The sequence below is a fragment of the Euwallacea similis genome, chromosome 17 (assembly GCF_039881205.1).
Source record: "Euwallacea similis isolate ESF13 chromosome 17, ESF131.1, whole genome shotgun sequence".
In the NCBI taxonomy this organism is placed as follows: domain Eukaryota; kingdom Metazoa; phylum Arthropoda; class Insecta; order Coleoptera; family Curculionidae; genus Euwallacea; species Euwallacea similis.
The window spans coordinates 2,956,543-2,970,454 of record NC_089625.1 but is presented as its reverse complement, the minus strand read 5'-3'; the positions used below and the strand labels follow the sequence as shown (position 1 = coordinate 2,970,454).

The window sequence follows — 13,912 nt, the reverse complement described above, 5'->3', positions numbered from 1 at the left end:
TTTTGCTTTTGATTCAACTCCATGTTAGCGGAATTAGAGCTATTCTATTAAGAGCACTTGCAAAAAAGTAAATCCCTAATTGGAAACTTTTAAAATTCATTTTCGCGCATAATTTTTTAAAATATTCCGAAACGGATGCTGAAGTTTTTAATAAAATCCCTTGGAACGCGATTTAATATTCCCAGTCGGTAACACTGCCAACTTTAAATTGAAACACAGACAATATTAATAGGGCATAAACTAAAAGAAAAACGTCCACTTTTCACGAAAGTTTCGAAGCACCTTCCTGGGACGATTGTTGATTACTTCAGCGTGAGGAAAGTTTTAATAAAATAGGACAATTTCAAAGAAAGATTCCTGGAATATTGCTTTCCCATGACATTAGAAAAATTAAAATACTATTTTATGTAAAAATCTACTAAAAGTCCAAAAATTCGAAATTGGAGAAATTTCTCTTCGCTTTTTTTTTTAAAGAGGATCTCTTCAATCTCCTCAGACCGACTGAAAGTGTCAAAGTTTTCTGAGTATTTATCTCGAAAAATTTTGATCATTCGCTGAATTTTTCGATACGAAATTTAAAAATTCATCGAATTTCGAAATTAGAAATTTTAGACTCTTATAGAAGAAATTTTAAGGTGGTCTCTGTGCTTGAGATATCTGAACTGCTATTTTCCTTGTCACGAGAATGAACATAACTAGACCTCATTTTAAAGCATCAGAAGCCAGTCGCATTCAGTAACACTGACTGAATATCAAGTTAATGTCAGGTTAACTCGATAGCAGCTAAGCTTTCTCTCTTTTGTTTTTAATTCATACCATATTTTGTGATGAACAAAAACTAAAATTCCTGTAAGTAGAAAACCTCAATTTTGCGTAAATCGAGGTATACCCAGGTTGATAGACACGGTATTTGCCTAATATCCGGTTTAATAAATCACAGATACCCATACTACTAGCTGAGCATTATTTATAGTCACTTCCGAATAATGATTTTTATAGCCTCTCATTTCGATATTCCACTGAAGCCAAAGTTCTAGCCGATAACGTGTAGGCCGGTGGTTTTTGGAAGTCAACAGTTTCATAAACAAATCCTGGACAGAATTTTGCAATACAGACCTTATACAGCACAACAAGGTTTAAATGAATTATGAATTTTGAATTACGTTTATTTAAATTTATCTAAAAATTACCATAAAACAAATTCCAAAGCACTATCAACTAACAGATTATAAAATTACCGGCGAACTCAAAGTTTTGATTAATTTGTCTATTTTGTTCTCCAGGGTTTCCGCACGATTCATCATTATAAACTCACACAGCGAATAATATGAACCCGTAGAAAGTTTGCGTTATATACTCGTTCTTGCATTCTATTAGACCGCAATTTTATATTAAAATTTAATTACGGCGACAATTTATTATGCACGTTCGCCGGAAAGCGTATTTAAACTTTCTAACGTTGAATATCCGATTAATGAAGCAGTTTTGCAGTATTTTCCAAGAAAGATAGAATTAATTCCACGGTTCCGGCCACTGAAGGAAAGTATGCAACATCAAATATCCATTATAATTTAGGCGTTCTATAGCCGTATAATCCCATCCTTTACATCAAAGCCTCTGGGCATTCAATTAGTGAAATTAGTCCTGGTAATTTGATAGGATGGATAGCAAGATAAGCCAAATAATGACAAATTGTTAATACACCAGACTGTCGGCACTAATATTGATCTGGAAACGTCCTAAAAGGGAATTAAAACACGAGTGCCATATCCGTAAATTCGAAGCCAAGTCCGATGTTAACATCTCAACATCCAAAGTTGGAGACGCGGTTTGCCAGTGGGACCAACCGGAAAACCGCCACCATTTATATGATGGTCATTACAGCTGTCCACTTTATTTCTTGGGTCACGCCGTGTTCCACAGTCAGTGTCGGGGAAAAATGTTCTAGAACTTTATTTCTTATTCTCAACGAACGCGGATAATCACGACTATCTTTGAATGATTTAGTCTAACTTAAATTTACATTTTCCGTATAAAATTTATTGATTCCCGTAAGCAGAAGCTTGTTGAGAAGTTTAGTTTCACGAACCGTCACTGTGCCGGCAGTCTGAATTATACGAAAAGAGAAAATACGAGTAGAGCGCAATTTATCCTACGGCCCCTTGAACGTTCCTACGTGGCCGGTTAAACGAATCTAAAATCTTTATTGTTATAGAAAACAAAACAGTTTTGTGAACAGGGAGAGACTTTTTCTGAGGTGTTTGTTTTACGTCTTGAACTTGACGATTTATTTTCTCGTTGAAAATGAATCGAGAGCAGCGCATATTTTTTCGTCAGTGTTAGCATGTTTAAATATAGCGCGGAATTAGCGTTTTCGCCACAGAAATCGTGGCACAAAATGACGAAAAAATAAAAATATCCGTTTCAGATTTTAAGTTATTCGAAAATTGCAAATAAACGATTTGGAAAGCGACTGATTTCGGGCCAGTGAAAATATTAAAACCGAGACCTTGAATCAGCGTTCCACTATAGAAGTAATGGCGGAACACGCAACTTTCAAACCATTAAGATAAAAAACTGTGAAACTTAAAAATTTTGAATTTTAAATATCGTGTCGGATAACCACTGTTTTTCAGCTAATTAAGACGAGCATTCTTCCGGTGATAATTGATACCTCAAACTAATGAATACCAAAGATTTCAAAATATCTTTTGCTATAAATTCAAAAATCGAGTTTAAACATTATAAATTCAAATGCCTACGTGGGACCACTGGTTTTTAGCCAATCAACTCACAAATCTTTCGGGAAGTAGCTGAGACGTCAAACCAACGTTCCAGTGTTTTTGTGTTCCAATGTCCTAAGCAGGTCCTTTTCGGATAATGAACATTTCTGTTTGCAATAAATTCAAAAATCGAGCTTAAAAATTATAGATTCAAATAAATATTCATATATTCATGTATTCATATATTCGATGAATCACAACTCTTTGGAAGCAACCGAAACCTCAAATCAATGTTTTACCGTAGATACAGCGGCGTAACGCGTCTATTTCAAACTATAAAAGGTAGAAATCTGTAAACAACTCGGAAATGTTGTCCTTAAGCTTCCGGCGTGGAAAGCCACTGGTTTTAAACCAATGTAAACACAATTTTTTGTGGAATTAACTGAGACCTCAAACCAACGTTTCATCGTAAATACATTGGCGAAGCATGTCCCTTTCTCACGTAAAAAACATGAAATGTTTATTTAGAAGAATAGCTTGAAATTTGCGTCTTATAAATTGCGTGTGTTTTCCTCCCCACGGATTGTCACATTTCATAGGTCTTTGCGTCCTACTTTGCCCCAATTATATTTGGAATAAACTACTCCTTCTCCCCACACACATCCACGTCGACAAGCATTTTCCGAAACTGTACGTATTTAATCCGAAATCTTCCAAAAGCTTTTCCCGCTTCTTCGATAAAATCAAAGCTAATGTGTTTGTCTGCACGCCGCCGCACTCACAGTCTCAATTCTTAATTGGATAACGCAAGGAAGATTCCCTCGCATTTGACATTTTTCTGGTTCCCATTAAGCAAAACTCAATTGGAAAAGTTGGGCAATAATTTCGGGAAGTTTTACCGGAGGAAAAACGAATAAAAATAGATATCCTCTACTGCTATGAAAGTTTACTTTGTGTAACTCGAATCGATACTCGATAAGCCCAATAAACCAGAAAGAGCACAGAAATTAATTTCGACCTAATTAATCAAAATAATTTGGCATTGCAGTGAAGACTAACCGTGAACATTTTAAGCTTAACATTAAATTGTAAAACCTGTAATAACCGAAAATGAAGATTCCCTTTTTCAGACCATTTTCTTTACGGTAATGGCCGTGTTATGGTGTTTTGGTTTTGTTCCCGAACTACCGCTGGTAATGAAACCAAACGGTTAATGTTTTAATGAAAACGTCACTGAAGCATTAGGGAAAACAGCCCTATTGCGATCTTGACTCAGAATATTAATCACGGACTAGATGGGCTTAGATATGCTAGAAAATTGGGCCAGGCTTTTTGTTTATTCAAAGTTAATGAGCTCTCGAGTCGTTGCTTTAAACTACTTACACGAGGACCTTTTAACGGTTAATGGCTACTTAAATGTGACGAGATAAAACGCAAAAGGGGCAAAAGGAATTTTTTCCAGGGATGATAATATTTCCCGAAATACTGCACCTATATTTTCGGCTTCTTCCCTATTTTAAACTCTTTTAGTTCGACCCTTTTTCATAATCTGAAGGGATTTCTCGCAGCTGCAATAAAGTTCTTTGTCTCGGCGAAAGGTCTTTATACGCAGAAGCGTACACGAACACCATCGAATATTAAAATGTAAGAAATTAGTTCAAAATATGAAACTATCTACATACAATAATTTTAATTAAAAAATACTGGCAAGTAAAGCTGCAGAGGTCGTGGGAGGAATGAAGCAGCGACGGAGGAAAGTTTTAGTTCATTTTATGCGTTTATTACAAGAAACATTGGCACGCCTCTGCCGTGTCATCTAACTTAAAAATGTCGAAAATATTCATTCCTATATTGGGTCGGATTTTGGTAGAGGTATCTTTTAGATATTTTTTATTAACTCAGTTTAAATATATGAGGGTAATAAAGTCAGGGGGGTGGGGGGAGGGGGACCGCTGAAATCCTGAAATTGCCGCACCGTAAATCATATCTCGTAAAGTTTTAATTTTGTAAGTCAGCAGAAACTATGAAGTTGTATTTCGGAGATTAACCCGGATGAAAAATTCGTGCCATTAGGTTTTTTAATTTTGAGGAAGCACTTGATTTATCGCGGATGATAAATCGTTGTGTTGCCCTCAAGCAACAGCAACCGTATTTTCAAGTTGAGCTTACGCCCGCTTGAAATAACTGGGTTAAGTATAAAGTTGAGGCGATAAATTAACAAATATTAAATATTTTCTGGAAAGACTCTTACACGAGTGAGTCTCACGGATCGAGTGTATTAATTTTGAAAATTTAATGTTTTTAAAGACTAATACAAGGATGACGGGATTGTATACTTAATACTCTTAACGAAGGCAGATTGGAAGGTCCGGCTACCCAGCATGACGATTGCGCCTTTTCCGATGTGATCCCGAAGGCACCGGCAATAGTCAGCCAGAAGACCACTCTTTGTAGTCTCGTCAATTTCAGTACGTAACAGAACTCATCCATCGCTGCCCTCCAAACCATGTCTTCGTAGGACACTCTGGGTGTGATTACCGCAGTAAATGCCAACGACGAAAGATCTTATCTCTTCCCTCAATGAGCCAGAAGGGCTAGATGTGATAAACAATTGCCGGCGTTCCTCTAAAAGTGGTTCTGTTTTTTAACTGAAAGCCGCCATGTATTGGTACCCAGATGGCAGCATTACTTTGTTGCCAGATATTCGTCAAGTGCCTGCGGATAGCCACCCTCGGCCCTGATTTGTTTCTGGTGGTTTCCTTAATTTATTAAAAAAATCGGACGGCACTGCGAAAAAACAATGCCACATCCACTTTTTCTGGATCATTTGTTAAAACACTTTTTTGGCTATGTTGTAGCACCATTAGTCTCAAACATACGAATTAGCGATAAATGGCAGCATTGTGTCGAGCCTTCTGCAGCATTTCAGAGATTATGCCATCAGCACCAGATGCATTATATGGACTGAATTCACATTTTATAATCTGGTTTTCCTATAAAAGTAGGTACTTACCGTTTACACTTAACCCCCTTTTTTAAAAGTAATATTGAATGCATTTTTTTGTATGATTTTTTCGAAATACATTGCTGACTAAATTTGACTGACAAAATTTTCTGTGGTCCTACCGTGAATGAGCAAATATTCCGAGTGGAGTGCATTAATCTCGAAATTCCCAATAGTTGTCGATGACGCACCCCGTTGATGGTCATTAATAGTTTTAATCGGCGCCATATTTCTCATCGGGCGACAGATTTGCCCCAACTGTCGCCCCTTTTGCGACACAATGATTTATCGACTTCGGACGTCGCGTATATTCAACAGTTTACTGTCTATCCTAACTAGCTTGTGTTCCATAATGAAACACGAACCTTTATCTCTCTTTTCTGCTACACCATTGAAAATCTCACGCGTTCTTAAGCAAATACCATTATTACGGTCGAGTGTGCTCTATTTTTTATTCCACAGACATGCCAAAGAAATTTTTCTTCTTATCTCCATTACATTGTGCCCGAAATTGGTTATAAATGATCTCCAAGTCGGGAATACAAAGCTAAATATACCGGAATCCAACAAAGCGTAAACGCGTGAAAAATAGACCCTGCATTTGGATAATACTCCTCATTGTTGTATTATGATCGCTGGCCTCTTTTGGTGTGGAGATTGATGTAAGAGTGATTGAGACTGGTCTTAGCAACATTTGTGAACGTAGAAGTATTGAAATGTGTATATTCCTTTATTAATTTCCATCAGCAGCAGCAGGCAACATCGGCTAGTTGTTATTGGAAAATTCCTAGCCCAAATCGTAGTATATATTGATTTTAAGGTATAGATTGATTGCGTAGAAATTAAATTGAGTTTCCGCTATTTTAGAGGGTTTTACAGCTCACGTTCAGTTCAGAAGTTAGTAATTTTTCAGTGTTAAAGCAAGGCCTACAGTAGATTACCAATAAAAGAGTTTGTTCCAAAATCTCAGATACCTAATAAAACGATAAGGTGCGTTACTCTAACTCTTTTTACCTCATTTTAGGGACATCCATCACTTTTAAAATTTACTCAAAATTGACTTATCGCAGGTACAAATATGCCATCGTTTCTCTGCCCAAAGATAGACATTATATGAGACACATTACTCATTGAAAGGTCATGAAAGCCGGAATAAAGTATATCGCTTATTCAATTTATTAATGGTTACTGCTACTCCTTTGATTTTTGAGATAATTTTACTTTCAAGTTTCACTGGAATAGCATGACGCTGACATCTTGAAAAAAATCTGTAAAATGATCTACTAAGTTGTTTCCTCGGTACACGCCCTTCATAGTGTGAATCCCGAAAGTTTTATAAAAGAATATTATAAGTTCAGTAAGTAACTCAAATTGTGAAAACTGCCCATGAAATTTACTAATTTTCGGGCTTCTGAGGTTCTTGGAGATTTTTTCAAATCGTTGACATGTTTTGTATCATTTATCTAGTCTTCGAGAGCTTTAAGAACTTTCTAGAATTTTTTATTAACTGAATTTGGGAATTCCCCAAAAAAATTGAAAAATATTCGAACCTTTTTGAGAGATACGTAGTCGACTGTTATATGTGATTAATTCGACTAGATGTCCCAATTATTAATTTAAAAATGTTCGTATTTTAGGGTGCAGTTTATTGGAACATTCGAATAATTCACATACGTACCCCAGGCTCGCTGAATGTGCAAATGTTTTCAAGTGAGGTTATATATAAACCAGGAGAAAGTTTTCCCCCTGAGTATGAGCATCTTCAGATTGGTACCAAAGATTATGGGTCGCAACTCCTAAGAGAAACTAGAAAAATATTAAAAACGTAGCATAATCGTATAAACTGTGCACAAAAGCCATTCGCTCAACAATAATAGAACTTCTGCTCAACTAGAAGATTACAGCACCATCACCTCTCGTAAACTCCGAATCTGCGAAACTACCATCAAACAAAAATTAACTCGTAATTTTCCTTTATTCAAATCTCTTTTTATACGAGCGGTAAATTTTTCTCCGCCTCACTGGAGGGCGCTAAAGTAATGGTCAGATCATAAAACGTTTATTTTCATTACGCCAATAAACCCAGGGAATATGATTTGTAATGTAAATAGGCCGAGACGTGACCAGACCAAAAATTTCTATATAGCCATTTAATTTTCGGTAAACACCAAATCCGGGCTTTGCCCGGAATACGTCGGAATTTTGCTGAAACGTACGCAAATATCCCGATGTTTGGATTAGTGTGAGAAACGCTGCGGACGTATTAATTTTTCCATTATTATAGACCCCGAAAGGTTGTTTTTCTTAAACGTTCAAAGGAGGTGTCATCCCCTAAGTCCCCTCGACAAGACAAATCCTCCCTCCGAGGATTAATCAAAATTTTCTCCTTTCGTCACAATTGAGGCCCGCATTTTTCAACTGCAATAAAACACAAATAAACCTCGTTGAGGAGTGTATGGAGAAACTCGACTTTTACATTAAAATCGATTATTAAAACATGCTTCCTGTCGGTCCGCAGAAAATGCACCCGATTCGAGTGTGGGTCACGTCCTCACGAATTATGAACACTGACCGATCATGCGGGGTCGAGAAAGCACCGTTATTGAAACCGCCCGACGTCCAGCAGACGTTGAAAAGGCATAAAAAGTCACTCAGATTATTTCATTTCAAAGGCAGTTAATACCACGAGTTGGTATGGATGTATTCCAGACATAATGCTTCAAGAACGTTGTGAAATAGCAACGTATTCAGGATTACACAATTTCTAGTGAGTAATGATTTAGATCGGTTTTCATTATTGTCATTGTAGGTAAAGACCAACATAAAAATGTAACAGTAACATCAGCAATAAGTGTTTATACGATATTCCATATTTTGCTTCGAATCGCATAATTACACCCAGATATGTAAAAACAATGACGCTTTTTTAGAAAATTATTTTTATTGGATAGGAAACTGATGTTAGAAGTTAAGGAGTGCTTAAAAGTTAGTTTCCGTAGAAACAAAGAGCTTGACCAATTCTAAGCTTCTATTTCAATGTTTTTATGGAAATTAGCTTTCATTTAAAGTTAATAGCACATACATAATGTGGCTCTCAGAACACTGGCAACGACACAAAATTGAGTGGACTGATGTGGAAACAAAACTAAATATTGAATAGAAGATTCAATTTTTGCGAGAAATAGTTTAAATTTGGAATTCTTAGCGTTTACACAAGTACGTACAGTGAATATGAGGAATGAAATTGGAGAGACATTACCACAACACCAAGCAAAAAAGCAAATAATTGGAAAAATTAAATTTATAATTTAAAAAAGAAGAATTATAAAAAAACTGACTTAGTTTCGAAATGTGGGCCAAGGTTAACATATGGAATCAATGGATAAAAAAAGCTCGCCCAATTTGGAACAGAGTGACAGTAAAATAATTTTCTATAGGTTAATTCGAGTATCGATTCCCTAACGTAATATGAGTAATAAAATTTAAAATTATCTTTGACATTCATCCACCTTTTGGAACTATCAAAGTTATCATAAAAAAAGCTTAGGAAATATAGAGCAAAAATCAATGTGGGCGAATTAAAAGTTGCAAAATGAAAATGTGCAAGAAACTGTGGTTTGCGGACATACCATTAATTGTAATAGAAGGTAGGGCTGAAAATAATTAGAGGAGGCAAACAGAAACAACTACTTGGAGAACTAATACTCCTACCGACGTTAAAGTACACTGCATGTCAAAAGGAAAATAATTTTTTTTACTTAATTTCTTCAATTGTCCGCTTTATTTTGGCGGCTATTTATGCTCAATTTCGTCCTCCGCCTATGTGTAATAATTAATTGCAACCGATTAATGGACATAATAATGGAATAACTGCAAAGCAGATTGGCTTGCAAATTTCCGTTTTGTAATTTTATTACTTATTTCATATTCATTGTTCCTGCTTCTGCGTAAACGCTAAAAATTGCAGGCTTAACCTAATGACGGTTTAAACAAGTTTTATCATTGATTTAATCCTTATTTAAAAGCATGTTGTAGCCATTTGGCATCAAACTCTTTTTTGTAAACAGCACTGCTGGATTTTTTAAATTACTTTTCCTAACTAAAAATAATTTTCATTGATGTATTAACGAAATCTCAACAGAAACCAAATAATAGTGCACTTAAGGATTAAAATCGTGAAAATATTTCCTTCCTACACAATCAATCTACACCTTAAAATTCGAACACTGTGATGTACTGTGCCATTCAGCAATTCGAATATCTAAATCATTCGAATTACTCGAATATATCGATTTCTTGGGAAATTCTCCAATTTAAACTAGTTGTTATCAAAGGAGGGAAATCTTAAAGCTGTCGAGGACTTCTTAGAACACCCAAGTATTTCTAAGGACGTTTAATGCGAATGGAGAGATCCCAAATTTAAAGAAGGATCTGATCAAATAAAACATAAATTGCCAGAGGTTCAGAAACTTTTAGGACAAAATCTGTAATAAAAACTATACCTCAGAAGTCTCTTAATTATTTTGAAGAGTTTGGTGAATTCCTGATCAATTCAATTAACGTCGGTGCTAAGCTAAAAATGCCTTTTAGAAGGTCTTAAAGCTTTCCGGGACTTGATTGGGTTTAAAGATATCCGAACAGTCTCCTGGAACCTTCAGTAATTTATCGTCCCAAAAGAGACCCTCAATTTTCTTGGGAATTTTCAAGTTTAGAGAAGTTACTAAGTTACTAATAATTTCTAGGAAGTGTTTCAATATCTTGAGGATATAAAATGCTTTCAAAATTTCTAAAGATGTCTCTACCGGACCACAGAAGGATCTGAAGACTTAATTGTCCCGGGGAACGTTAAGAAGATACTGGTAATTTCTAGGGATGTCTTCGAAGTTATTAAAGCTATCGAGAATTTGACTGTTATTCAAATATTTGTCGTATTTGAACGCCCAGATTTAGATGAGTAAAATATTCGACTACTACAAATAGGCGTAATAAATTTTCTAATGAAAAAATCGAGAAATCTTTCGGTTTTAACTGAAGCGTCCTTAAGTGTAATACATGGAGGTCCCGGCAAGTTACCAAGCTGATATTTTCCGTGGGCATGGCGAGAAGCCGGCAGTACTTCGGTTCGGTTTTGTCTGCTACATGAAAAATATCTTGTTCGTAAAGATACCATAAGTTTGATATATTAACCCGCAGAGTTAGTAAATTGTCGACCCACATTTGGACTTTCTCAAAGCTAAAAAATGTAGCGTCAATTTAGGTTATTTTTTTAGGTTTTCTTGAAAGAACGGAATAGCTTTATCGTCTAGGTAACCAAAGGAAGGACAAATCTGTCCGCAATCAGGTAGAACGTTCTGAACCATGTAAACTGAGTCCGGATCGAATAAATCAGCAATAAAACTGATGGAAATCCCTGAATACAACGCGATCGGGCTAAATTTGCGGCCAATAGATGGTCCGTGGCCGGCCCCAGTGCTATTTTATAGCGAATGCATCTAGGAATTCCTGCCGGACATTACCATATTTTGACCCTTACTTAAATCATTCGAAATGCACGTCGGCTTATTAGAAATGGGTGGATAGTCTCGCTCGTATATTTCGCGGCCAACAGAATGTGCTCTCTCATTAAATTAAGCCAATTAAGATCTAGCAAGTCGTTTATTTTCCGGTCGGGGCACGATAAAACGTGTTTATTAAACCCGATATAAGGGTCTTAAGCGGTTTTACGATCACTTTAAGGAGTTCCTTTAATACTTTGTTTTCTTTACGGTGTTTAGCGCGGATATAAAAACATTGACAGCCCTAATTAAGTCTGATCAAATTAACAGCCTTCGATGAGATTACTAGAAATCGATTCCTCGCAAAATGCACAATAGTAAACAAATTTTTAAATCACGCTTCTTCCAGTGTACTATCTAAGTAAAATAACTTTAAACTACATTAAGCAAACTCTAATCTCACACCGGAAAATGCTATTCTCTCTAACCTAGTGGCGATGCTATCGCTTTAATAGACTTTATGTTTAAATTATTATAAATAGAAGTGCTCTCATGCAAAAGACCTCTAAAGTGCTATTGTGTTTTACTCTTATAAGCATAGGACTAGATTTAATAACAAATTTACTGATAAAATGTAATTTTTGATATTATTTTAAGGACCGTTGTGCACACAAGACTTCCTTTGAAATGTAAATATTTGTTCTCCGATTCTTATTCCTCCGTTTACTTTTCCATGTTTTATTTATTTTTCCTTACCACAGGGACCTCTATTAAACATAATTATCACTAAATACATCCATGCTAGAAAAATTCCCAAACGAATTGGCCAACCTCAATTTTTGCCGTCACTTTGTCCTTCTTCGTTATTCACGATTTCCATTGATGTTTCAAAAATAACTTCTCTCGGGGCTTTAAAGTAAAATATAGGGGAGGATCTCTCCTGCTTTGATACACGTCACTGGCTGATCTTTTATGATTCCGTATTTATCAGAAAATAACGTGATAAAAAGCCCACGCCGCGGAAAAAAAGATGGAAACGTATTAGTGCGTGAAATTCGACGAAAGGGGTTGATGGATGTCGACATATTGTGTTGTTCGAGGATTTCCATGGTTTTGGTGGAATATTCTCGGTGGCGGTATTAATGAAGACCGAGTTATTTTAACATTTTCTTCTGCGGTGCACAATCCAGCGCAGGACCTTTGTAGGTAGGATATATTGGGGAAAAGCTTGTGGTTTGGTTTTATGTACCTCTAGAATATTTTATGATGGGAACGGGGCACATTTCGATACCGTCCCATGGTAGGTTAACTCGCTTTAGGATTCGGCTGTTTCCAGAAAATTTAAATGCGCGAAAAACCAACGTCCTACAGATGTCCAGAATCGATTTACGAGACAGTTAATGTGGGACGTAACGTACGATATTTTAAAGTTATTATTGCCTCTCCCCATTCCCGTCCGAAAGCCAGGGAATGTCTCCATTATTACCATCACTTTCCATCTCTCTGCACTATCGAACGAATCCATATAGGACAAACGGATTGGAAATCTAAAAAAGGTCCAACCACATTATAAAGAAAAGCTTCGGCACATTATGTAAAATAAAGCCAATACCGAGAAACGACTTGGTGTAGTAGTCCCAGCAGCGCCGTCGGGAATGGCGGACTTTTAAGTGTCTTTTCGGTAAAGCTCCATGATGGAGCTTCCCGGCCAAAAGGTGACAATAATAGCGAGAAGTCCCCCTGGAATGAAATATGCATCAGGCTCGGGCCGGTGCTAATCTGCGCTTCGACCGACCGAGCGAATTTTATGAGCCCCTAGGGGCCAAATACTCCGACGGTTTTTCCTTCGGCTGCTTTGGTTTCGGACTAACATCCGATTTTATTTTATGACGCGAATATCTAGCATTTGTCTAGCTTAACGTTAAAGTTAGCCGATAGTCTGAGATATGCATCAAGTCAATGAAGATAAAACGCCATCAGGGGAGCCGATCTCAACGCTGGGCTGTGTCGTTAGTGCAACCATTATAGTAGAAAATATTACGTTATAATGCGGTGTTCTTGTAAGGGACCCGGGTTTATCCCTGGCTCAATTTTACCTACTAAATTTCCCTAATATGTTCGGGCCTTAGAGATTCTACCTAGCCTTATGAGGAAAACACAAAATGGCCTCGATCCATTCAAAAATTACCAATACTCGTTGATAAAACAACTCGTTGACAAGGACAAATCGGAGGCATAAAAACCCACGAAAACTCAATAACTATGCTCATACATCGTCACCGCCAATGAATATTTTTCGCGTATTTAGGGCCTCGCCTTTTGACGTGCCAATATGAATCGCACACGTGACGCAATGAGCAGCGAACGTGCCTCCACCTGAAGGGCATTATGCGCAAGCCCTTTAAATATGTTAAACGATTTCCGAACGTCAAAAATGGAACGTTTGTCATCATCTTATCGCGCAGTTTCGGTTATGTTTATTTTATGCTTGACGCCAGATTTTTATTGCTAAAGAGGCCTTTGTTTGTGCTTGACCGATGTTCATGTCTCTGATGTTGAATCCAACACTTTTTGAAGTGGATTTTATGTGTCAGAGTGTCGCATTACTCGTGCAAAAATATGTTAAATGGTGTATGTCCGGCATGCGTTTGTAGATTCGGACGAGGAATTTTATTCATTCGTTAGATCGT

At 36.7% G+C, this 13,912-nt stretch overlaps 3 protein-coding genes and 1 long non-coding RNA gene across 12 annotated transcripts in view; 3 read left to right on the top strand and 1 right to left on the bottom strand.

Moving 5' to 3' along the window:
* Positions 1–5,798, top strand: part of LOC136414229 (catalase-like) — a 260,265-nt gene extending 254,467 nt beyond the window's left edge. For both annotated transcript variants that reach the window (XM_066398120.1, XM_066398122.1), the window contains exon 9: positions 5,766–5,798. The gene's annotated coding sequence lies outside the window, so the exon portion shown is untranslated. The remainder of the gene's footprint in view (positions 1–5,765) is intronic.
* Positions 1–13,912, top strand: part of Lar (tyrosine-protein phosphatase Lar) — a 246,844-nt gene that overhangs the window by 77,706 nt on the left and 155,226 nt on the right. The gene's annotated exons all lie outside the window — the stretch shown is intronic.
* The window catches only part of mRpL52 (mitochondrial ribosomal protein L52), a 188,491-nt gene that overhangs the window by 80,204 nt on the left and 94,375 nt on the right, over positions 1–13,912 (top strand). The window lies entirely within an intron of this gene.
* The window catches only part of LOC136414238 (uncharacterized), a 154,202-nt gene that overhangs the window by 57,108 nt on the left and 83,182 nt on the right, over positions 1–13,912 (bottom strand). The gene's annotated exons all lie outside the window — the stretch shown is intronic.